This window comes from Euprymna scolopes, chromosome 2 (assembly GCF_053919585.1).
Source record: "Euprymna scolopes isolate OS-2025 chromosome 2, ASM5391958v1, whole genome shotgun sequence".
Lineage (NCBI taxonomy): Eukaryota > Metazoa > Mollusca > Cephalopoda > Sepiida > Sepiolidae > Euprymna > Euprymna scolopes.
The window spans coordinates 132,907,949-132,919,636 of NC_136483.1; positions in this window are offsets into that span (position 1 = coordinate 132,907,949).

Here is an 11,688-nt window from a genome sequence, read left to right on the forward strand (position 1 = left end):
TCTCTGGCAATAGTCCACGAGTGCTAAGGGAGTAGTAGATCTGTTCACTCAGTTGTGTAATTAAAATTTTCCACATGATTGATAAGCAGGTTATTGACCTATAATTGCTTTACAGCATCTTTTTGTATTAACATAGTTTTTCCTTTGGTCACCCATTCTGGTACTTCTGTTTTGCAGATACATTTCCTCGGATTTTGCACCAGTCTATCATGTAGTGTTAATTTTCGAACCAATATGTATGTATTTCATTGTGACCTGGTGTTTTCCAATTTGCCATTTTCTTTAGGGTCGTCTTGAGTGTTTCTTCATGAATTTCATTTTCTTTTCTTTCTCCAGTTTCCTGAAGTTCATTCTTTACGTCCCTCAGTCATTTGGTGTTTCTATTGTAACCTTCAGGCTGTCCTCATATCTGGTATGAGTTGGTTCCTGTTGAGTTCGGTTGTTCCGTTTTTATTATTCCTCTGTTCACGTTATTATTATTATTATTATTATTATTATTATTATTATTATCATTATTATTATTATTATTATTATTTAGCCATATTCTCTGGAAATATTCCTGGTGCTCCTCCAATTATTGTTATTATATTGATTTTCTTTATGTTTCATACGCCTTTCAGTTCTTCCACAAGTTTTGCATATTTGTTTTGTTTTTCTGTTTCCTTGAGTTTTACCATGTGAATGCTGGAACGGCAAAAATTTACAATTTGCCAATTTCTTTCCTTCTTGTTAGTTATTATGACGTCTGGTCTTCTGGCTGGGAAAGGTTTATCTGTTTGTATCTTCATATCCCAAAGGATTTTGTGGTTTTCATTCTCCAGTACTGTCACCATTTTGTGCTTGTACCATTCGTGTGCACAGTTTTTTGTGGTGGGCAGCCTTCCTCATGCAATTCCGCCTGCCCTTATATTCTTTTTGAGCTAGTTTGCTGCATTCACTTATTATGTGATTTATTGTTTCATTTCTTTGTCCACACAGTCTACTTGTACTGTTTTCCTGTGAAAAAATCAGTTGAAACTGTTGGCATCATTTTAGTTTAAATGTGGTTTCACAAAGTAATCACAGGTATGATATGTTTATAATCAAATAACTGTATCTTTAAATCTTTATATGAATAAAATTGTTGTTCTTCTGTATATGAGTTGCTCACCTCTAAGTGATTTACTCACATTATTGTTTTTGTTTTTTTTTATAATTTAATACAAATCGTATATTTATTGAAAATAATTGCATTGACACACAGGTTATTGTCTGATCAGCAAAGTTAAGCAGCGTTGAAATTGACCAAATGGGTGATCATTTGGGAATTCTAGGCTCACTATGTGCTCTCCGCTTATCTAGGCATTGTTTTCAGTCATCCTGTGCATACACTTGTCTTGCCACTGGTATTTAACAATGTCTACTCAGGGGAGGTGTGGTTGGAGATTGCGCACCACCTACCACAAAAATTTCACGTGTAGGCACACCTACGTGGGTATCCATAGTCTGTCAAAGACTAAAGGAGCCTGTTTAAGTGTGAAGTAGAAAAGAAACATTTAAACAAAAATAATTACGAAATTAAATTTAGAAGTTTTTATAATCCATCAGAATGCATTACGATGTATTCGCGGAGAAGTCATCCATTTTTACTTTCATTATATTCTCACAAGGAGTTCTACCATAAGCCATCATCAACGATTGCTCATTGATAATAACCAGTGCTGCTTTATGGAGTTTGGGTAACGATAGGTTTCTCCAGATGTTCAGTATTCTCCACTTGTTTCAATAACCATTTCAAATGATTTTGCGTTATCACAACCGTCACTAACCATTCCTTGCTCACTGGCAATGAGGATTATTCTTCTCTGGGATTTGTGTGGCAATAATCATCCATAATATTCCAGTGCTCTCCACACCCTTTCAGTGGAGGTCTTGTTAGTGCTTTCTTACTCCATTCTCCTTGACATTCTTTCAATCATTTTTTGTAGTTTCAGTCGAAACTGTTGCCATCATATTGTGCTTACTATATATATATATATATATATATATATATATATATATATATATATATATATATATAGTAATTTATAAAATATATATGGCGATTAAGCTACACTGAATATTCTGCGTTTCATCCACTTATAGGATTCGGCAGGCTTATGCGCGAATTCTGTGGTTGCTTCTTGTTTTTATATATGTTGAGGATTTCTGGTTAGCCAATCAGCTTTCTAGTATCCACCGCGCCCCTTCCTATCAGCCAATGGGCATGCATTTTATCGAACAAAGGATCTGTTTTAGAGCTAGGTTAGTGGTTTAAGGTAGATCTTTTCCCTTTTTTTTTTTTTTTATATATATAAATATACCTATGTGTACACACATACATGCACATATATATACATATATATATATATATATACATATATGTGTGATCGTTTATGTATATTCATGTTTGTTTAATTTATTTATTTGTTTGTTTTCTATTGTTATTGTTAGTTTTAAAGCTATTTTGTATCACTATCCTAGAGTAAGTTTTATTTTGTGAACACAGTTGTTTGCTATTTCTCGTCTACAGTTTAATAGATTTTGAGGTTCTTTAAAGTACAGATAGCAAATTTTTCATGGAGGCATAATTTACATGGGTTGTCTAAATGTCTGCACGTGGTAGCTTGTCTCATTATTTTCCATTCGACTACCGGCGAATGTCCGCTTTCTTTGAATTCCCAGTATTTATTCGCTAGTGTTGTTTTTATACGGTGTTTTTTATTTTTGAATGTACTTTTGTGGTCATAGTATCGGGTTTTGAAATCTAATGAAGTCATGCCTACGTAATATTTCTTGTTATTCGGGTTTTCTTTCGCAAATATTGTTGCTTGATAAACTACACTTTTTGTTAGACATTTATTTTGGACTGGGCAAAGTGTGCGGTGTCTACAATTGCATTTATCTTGTTCGTTATTAGTATTTTTATTTATGGTATGGTTATTCTTGTCCGGGGTTGGTTTGTTATTATTATTATTGTTATCATTATTATTATTATTATTATTATTATTATTATTATTATTATTATTTCTGCTAGTGTTGGTTTTATTTCTGTCATGGTGTCTACTTTTTATTTTGTTGTTGTTTACATTGTTTTCATTTAGTATTTTGTTATTATGTGCTTTAATTATCATCTCTAAATTTTCGCAACAACTGTAAGATAACTTCAAGGTATTTTTATTGAAGATTTTGTGTAAGGGGTTGGTTGCGGGAAAGTGTTTTTCAATAAGATCTTGTATTGAGCACTTTTGAAGTAAATACTTAAAGTTTACGCACAAATCTATACTTTTGTATATTGAATTTATGTGAGTAAATGAAGTAGTTATATATATATATATATATATATATATATATATATATATATATAGTGGGGACGTGTGTCTAGCCAGCCTTTTTTTTTTAAGAGTGTTTTATTAAATAATATAGACAATTCCTGTCTACATATTTTTATTCTAATCTTTTTTTACTTTTCTTATTAGTTTTCTTGTTTCTGTCAAAAATTGGATGATGTAAGTGTTATGGTCACTTTTGACCTAAGTACTTTCAGATCTAACCAGATCTATCTTCAGGAGTGGTTAAGGGTAATGATTTTTAACATAGAGAAGTGATTTTCCTCCTGCTCCTTATGAATTATTATTATTATTATTATTATTATTATTATTATTATTATTATGACTACTACTATTACTATTACTACCATGAGTACTACTACTACTACTACTGCTGCTATTATTACTACTATTACTATCTTCTTCATCATCATTATCTCTCAACTGTTCTAACTGCATGTCAAAATCCTCCACTAAATCCCTGTATAAGTGGTTTCTAGAATGTGAAAGACACTGAATCAAAAAGGGAGTCCACCTATCGTGTTTACTCGGTTCATCTGTTCTGCAGCCTCAGACCAACTTAGAGAATTTGTTCATAACTCAGTCAAGACATTATAGTTTGGATCAAGCTATCCATCTTCTCTTAATTTGTGACTGGAGTTTTATGGGGGTTTTTCACCTCAACTAAACTGTTACTTAGAGAGTGTTTTTTGCCTCCTCTTTTGTGGGAAGCAGGATGTTTTGTATCTGTGATTCTAAGCATCAAGTAGTGGATTAAAATGTCTTTCACAGAAATTGATTAAAATATGTGTAATAATAACAATACAATATGGATATACATATTATTTGGATTCATCAGACTACTGTTTTCATCTTGAATGTGGTTTTCACAACATTTCGGTCGATGTAACCTCAAACCTTCTTCGTGCTACCTTCTTGAGTTTGGGTAACAATAGGTTTCTTCAGATGTTTAGTATTCTCTGTATGTGAAGAAGGTTGGATGTTACATCGACCGAAACGTTGTGAAAGTCACACTCAAGATGAAAACAGTAGTCGTATGAATCTAAATAATACAAATAGCCAATCCTCATCTCAAAAATTCAGAAACGTCAATACGGATATATGCAAACAAAAAAAAAAAAAAACGTCAATACGGATATATGCAAGCCAAAAAAAAAATGTGATAATAATCAACTGGAAGGAAAAAGATTGTCAAATCATAGATTTCGCCATTTCAGCTGCTCACCAAGTAAAAATTAAGGAGACATAAAAAATAAGCAAATATATGGAGACTGCCAGAAAAGGTATAATTATAAGAACTAAGCACCGTTCTGAAAATAGATTGGGATTGAAAGGAGGGCTACACTATACAAAAGCATGACATTGATGGAAAAAACTGAATATTAAGAAAAATCCCCAATTACAGAAACCAACCCACGTAATTAGATAATGCCGTCCAAGCACAGCAAGATTGAAATCAATAATATTACATAAAGACAACTAAAAATATAGAGAAAAGATTACATGAATGCAAGGGAACTGAAAGTACAAGGATAGCTCCTCCTCCTCCTCCTCATCATCATCATCATCATCATCATCAGTTTAATGTCCATGGCTTTAACAAATTGACTTTGAGCAACACTTTCCCAGATGTAGCAATAGTGTTTCATCTTAGGACGTATCTAACTCGTATGTTAGATACGTCCATCAGAAGTCAGGTACTGTCTGCAGTGCTACAATGATCCAAATTATTTTTCCAATGACTTAAGCAACATTCCATTGTAAGTCTTCCATTTTAGATCAAAAGTAAAATTCAGTTCAGTTATACAGATAAAACGTTATATATTCGGTTTGACGGTGTTATATTGAAATAAATGGAGGGTTGTGACGTTTAAGATTATGGTTATACTTTCACATGTAGTGGATGAATAAGCAAACTAATGCAGATGGAAAATTAAAGAAAGATTTTCTTTAATAATTTTATTTTCGACGTTTCATCTTAAATCCTGATTAAGGGTAGATAACTCTTGCAGCATTTGTAGTTCAAAAATTATCATTTGGTTAAAGGGACATAACTAGAATCATTTTTAAGGAATAGATATGTAGATTTTAAGTTATTTTTTTTTTATTATCATTTTTTTTTTTTTTTTACTATTGACAAATATACATCGACAAACCTGTTCTTGTTAGATCACTGAAGTTAAGCAACGTTCAGTCTGGTCAGATGAGTGACCGTTTAAGAATAGCAGATGCCCAAAATAAATACTTTGCACATATAGAGTACAAGTTCTGTTGTAATAATTGAGGTAATTCTGTGATTGTCTAGCTATTTAAATTTTTAACTTCACTGCAGCATTTGAAATTGGTTTCATCTGGAAGTGGGGAGTAAAAAAAGCGCACATTTTATTCACTAACATTTACGGGACAGGATAGAAGTACATATAATTTATTTATATGCAAATAAATAAACATTAAGCATTACTATAAAGTAAAGGATACCAATCTCTAAATTATGAAGACAAATATCCAATTCTTCAACATACTGACTTAGGATTCTATCATTAACGTAAACTTCTATCACTAATGTAAACTTATTTTAATAACAAAGATTTAACCTCTCGTTTTTCGTTTCTGAATATACATTTGCGAATTACTTAGGACATCTATCCAGTCATGGCTGACGGAACAAGAGTACGCTACCCCTATGAAGTAATGTCCAAATTCCTGAGTTCGACAGAAACATTCCCGAATTTGACAAGATACACCTGAAAATCACACTCAAGATGAGAACAGTAGTCCGATGAATAATAATACAAACACTCTCGTTTTACTTAATAGCAATCTTAATATCCTCTACCTCTATAAGGCCACCATTCGCCCATGTATGGAGTATTGCTGCCACATCTCGGCTGGTGCATCTGCTACTAGTCTCTCGCTCCTTGACAAGGTTCAAAAGAGAGTCGCAAACCTGATAGGCCCTGAACTGGCATCTAAGCTTCAGCCTCTGTCCCATCGACGAAATGTTGCATCCCTCTGCCTGTTCTACAAGTATTTTAGTGGTGAATGCTCTGACGAACTGCAATCACTTGTGCCCCCACGACGTGAGCACCCTCGATAAACCCGACTGGCTGCTAAATCCCACCCCCACACTGTAGAGATCCCTAGATGTAAAAGATCTTTTTACTCCAATAGTTTCTTCCCCAGAACCGCTAGACTCTGGAATTCCATTCCAGGTCCCTGCTTCCCCAACAGTACTGACGTGCAGAAGTTCAAGTGTAACGTGAACCGACATCTTGCTGCCCAAATCCCTACATAGTACCCCAGTAGTTGTTGCCCCTGATAGTAGCCCCCTACACCAAAGTGGCAATTTGCCTTGTTTGGGGTGAAAATGTAATAAAAAAAAAAAAAATTGTGATCATGCGTGTAAAGAGGTTGTAACAGTTGTTAATAACAAGAGTGGGCATTTACTCTGGGTTTAATATTCCTTGGATTATTTTTTTTATTATTATTATTATTATCATTATTATTATTATTATTATTACTACTATATCATTTTTAAGTAATAGCTGTAAATAAAACATACAGGAAATCTTGTTTTGGACAAAAGGAATTCAATTTTCAACACACAGCAAGAATTTTGAAGCCTGTAATATGTGCATTTGTCCTTAGAAAACAAATAGAAATAAATTTAGCAATTTTTCTCAAAGAATAGTTTCTTAAGGGCAGAATAAGTTTAGAAGTGAGATTATATATTCGGTTTGACGATGTTATATTGAAATAAATGGAGGGTTGTGACGTTTAAGATTATGGTTATACTTTCCCATGTAGTGGATGAATAAGCAAGCTAATGGAAAATTAAAGGAAGATTTTATTTTCGACGTTTCATCTTAAATCCTACTCCAAAGATGGCGAAATTATTCCTTCACTCATGTAACATACTGCAAGAACCACTCCATTTTGCGAGGCACGTCTTTTAACCGAGACACAATCAAGCCAATCATCCAAAGGACTTCAATTGAATAGCGACTAACAACTTTGAAAGATTGTCTGCAAGAGAAAAATATTTTTCTAATGTCTACATCTTGAGCGAGAGGTTTCAATTCAACTGTGAAATTGGCTAAATTGTGAGTCGAAAATACATGGTCACAGGTAACATCCCAAATCCTCTCTTTAAAATAGAAAATGATACTTTCACATGACTGATTATAATTGCTACAATCGAGTCCTAATACTTTAATTTGTTAAAACTTCTGAACATATCGTTTATTGCTTCAATTATTGCAAAAAAAAACGTCTTTACTCTGTTAACCGACCCAAGTTTGGCAGAGCATACAGAAATACTACTGTGATTGTTACACATAATAATAATAATAAAAATAATATGAGTACTGATTCAGAACCTGACCCAATGTTGCATCTGTATTTTCCAGTAGTTTATGCTAGGCAGTTAGAAAAGTTGCTGGAGAAAGTCGACACAAACACTGTTAGACACTGAAAACAAAACATTAACACAAAAAGATAAGACTTAGCGTAAAAAATTAATACCCTTTTCTTGAAAAAAAAATTGCTTCATATAAATTATTATATGAAGCAATTTTTTTTTTTTTTTTTCAAGAAAAGGGCATTAATTTTTTTTATTATTTTTTGCAACAAATGTTTCACAGGAATAAGTTTTTTGGGGGTTTTTTTGCAAGACAAAAACATGGACACAACTACAAACGAAAATCAAATGTTTTTTTTCTTTTCATGAAGAGTATCTTTCTGTTTCATTTTACTTCAGTTGAAGTTCTCAAAAATCAAGGAGCCCCTTTCCAGAGACTAATACCTGATTTCTGTATGAAATACATAGATATTTGAGTATTCCATCAAAGTTTACTTCTCAAACACTGGCAATAATTTCCTTTCCCCAGTTGACCATTATCTAAGAATGTTTTGTTTAATTTTCATGGAAACAACTATGATTATTCAATCAAAAATTTTTTTTTTTTTGCAAGAAAAGTATCAGAAAAGTAATTTTATGGTTAGGGTTAGAGCTAGGGTTAGGATGAATGTCCATGTTCTGTATTTTATATTTGTGCACCTCCATGCCAATTTGTCTATTATAGTGTTTCTTCCAGTCATCTTATAGAGATTTTTTTAACATTTTGCATTTCTTATTTCTAACTAGAAATGACATTTTCTAATAGAAAAAGATCAATAATTCTACACAGTGTTCCATAGTTCATGTTTGCTTTTAAAAAAATTACTTTTTTTTTTTTTGCAATGGGTCGATTTTATTGAAACTTGTGTGCTGACAACTGATTGCTAAATGGCTAATCATGTCAGCATTTACTAGCTGCTTTCTGTAAATTGTTCCTAAGTGACCTTGGGTCAGGTCCTGGATCATTACCATAATATATATACATACAGTTGTAAGTCATTTTTGTTTTAGAAAAGAAGAGAAATGCTGTTCCAAACAAAATAGCAGTATCAATCCAGAGAAGCTGTATGGTAGCCAATTCGAAAAAGTCTTGAGATAAATAACAGACTACTTTCCCGTGTGAAAATGAAAAGTTACGTGCAGGAATTTTTAAGAGATTGACTATATTTTATGGAGTGTCTTCGGTTTCTGATTAGTTAGTAGCAGAGCCATCAGTTCTTATTACCCCTGTTTATAAATAGAACCTACCAATTTTTTGTAATAATACCCTTATACTGATGCCAAAAATATTGCAACACCCTCCATTTATTGTTATAATATAAAAGTACTTTCAGTTTCAATTTTGTTTAAAAAAAATATGTATAAAAGAAATAAACAAATTAAAACAAATAATAAAAATAAAAACAGGAAGTCATTTTTGTTTTAATTTTTTGTTTAAATGTCAAAGAAAGTATGTATGCATAAAAATTAAAAAGAAATCAATTTTATTTTATTTGTACCTTAAAAAAGTGTGCATGTAAAAAAGTAAGTTATTTAAATTTTAATTTTGTTAAAAATATATCTATACATATAATATATACTTGCAACAATTTTTTTCTTTCAATACTGTGATTTTTTAAGTAAAAGTTATAACATTTGTTATATATTTAGTATGCTAATTATATAATTAAAAAAATGTAACTAAAAGTTTTACTTAAAAATAAAGCCAACACTTCGATACAGTTTGGAAACGGGGACCTTCTGAAGAGATTTGAAAAGGTACGACAGAGACATCTTTGTTAAATAATGAACATCTCATAGAAAAATTATGTATCAAATTTCCAAGTCCTGGTAAAGACAAGAATGTCCAGGGTTGAAGAAATGATTAGCTAATATGAACGGGACATGTCATATGTATGGAGAGCAGCAGACTACCAAAACCTATTTTCTATGACTAGCTAAAAGAAAGCTCAAGGAAAGCTGCAGCACTATGACTACGCTACAAAGATATGTTCAAAATACATCTAAAGAGCAAAACGAGTCCAATAACTGGAGAGAAAAGTATGAAGATTGTGTGCCTTGGAAGAAGGTGGTTACTAGTGTAGCAGACGCGATTAGGAAAAGAAATGTACAGTTGTGGATGGACAAGAGATTGTGCAAGTTGGAACCAGTACCTCCATTTGCTGAGGCAGCCGACATATGTGTCAGTTGTAGAAGGACTTTTAAGAGAGTGATTGGGTTAGCCTCACACTAATGCTACAGATGTTAAGAAATACGACTGACAGCTGATGCATGATGTATGTATTTAGTATATTAATTAAAAAAAAAAAGTGTAAAGAAAAACAAAATGGATGCGGTTTTATGTCTTACCCAGGACGAAGAAATCATTTTGCTCCCAGTTATTGTGAATTCGACTTCTTATCTGTGCTTCTAAAAATAAAGTAATTTAAAGTCAAACTCCAACAAGTTTAGGAACAAAACGTTTTAGTTTGATGTTTATTTTTGACTGGTTTTGTACATATATCAGCTATATTTTGCTCTGATTCTATGTAATTTACAATAATGGATTCTTTTTTACTTCATTTTTGATTTGCTTTATTTAATACCTATCTATTATATCTTGGGTGATTTACTGAGTGTTGTGTTAAGACTGTTTGCTTAGTTATCGCAATTAATTACCTTGAAATCTTTAATTAATTCTGGTTTTAAAATAGTTTTTATAATGGCTTTTAGAATTAGAGCTTCTTGAGCAGAAGGAAAGAATGCCACAAACTACTGCTTCTTAATTTCCATTAAATAATAGGCCTGCCTGTTGATATTCTGAAACAGTATCCAGTTATACTTTCTCGATCTTCATCATTTTCCAAATCTGAATTTGTTTTAACCCATACAGTGATTTGTAAGGTTTCAATATTCAATTTTTAGTTTTCATTTTGAATCCCTCTAGAGGGGTAATACAAATTTCATGGTCTATTTTAGAACATTTTAATATGCATTTTTTTTTTTTACATCCATTTGATTGATGTTAAGGTTATACTGTGATACGAGTTACAATAAAATTCTAGTTGCGTTCTAGTTTAATTATAGTTAAGTTTGTCGTCTGCAAAAAAAAATTCTGAGAAAATCGTTTGGCAACAAATCTTGCATTATACTGTTCAACGCCTGACACTATAGTCATTTTGTAAAGACCTATTGGGAAGTAATTACATTTTTATCCTTTTGTGGTGTCACTATAGTATGGGTATTATTTTCTGTTAAAGTGTCAATTTCATTTTTCATTGCCGCTTTCCACTGTTGACAATTTTCTGGATTAATGCAACAATGAGGCTATTTTGCATGGAATAGCAATAATCTATTTCATAATTCTCGGCCACTAAATAATTTTTTTTTTTTTTTTGCCGCAGAACGTTTCATGTAAAGTTTTGCTTCATAAGTTTTGGAGGAGTTTTGAATTGTAATATAAGGTGTCTAAAATGTCAGTAAAGGGTTTAAGCTTAAATAAATTCTTTATTTTTGAAGATATCTTTCTGTAATTTTAACATAATCTGACTAAGACATTGGGAATGTTTTTTTTTAAATATGCAAAATTCAAACGATCTTTATTTATGAAAAATAAAGTCTTTTAAGTGTTGCCTATTTTCAGCTTCGCATATGTATGCTCTTTCCAAAACATTATTCATGGCAGATTGCAGAATCTCTGGATTGCAATTTAACTCTCGTATTTCGTTCCTGGTGTTTTCCTTCAATTCTTGTAGGGCTTGAGGTTTGACGTTTCAAGGTCTGCCAGCTCAAGGAACGAAATAAGGGAGTGAAATCGCGATCCAGAGATTCTGCAATCTGTCATGAATAATTTTCTTTTGGAAAGAGCACAAATATGGGAAGCTGAAAATGGGCAATATTTAAAAGACTATTTTTTGCTTGAATTTTCCAGTTTTGTTTTTT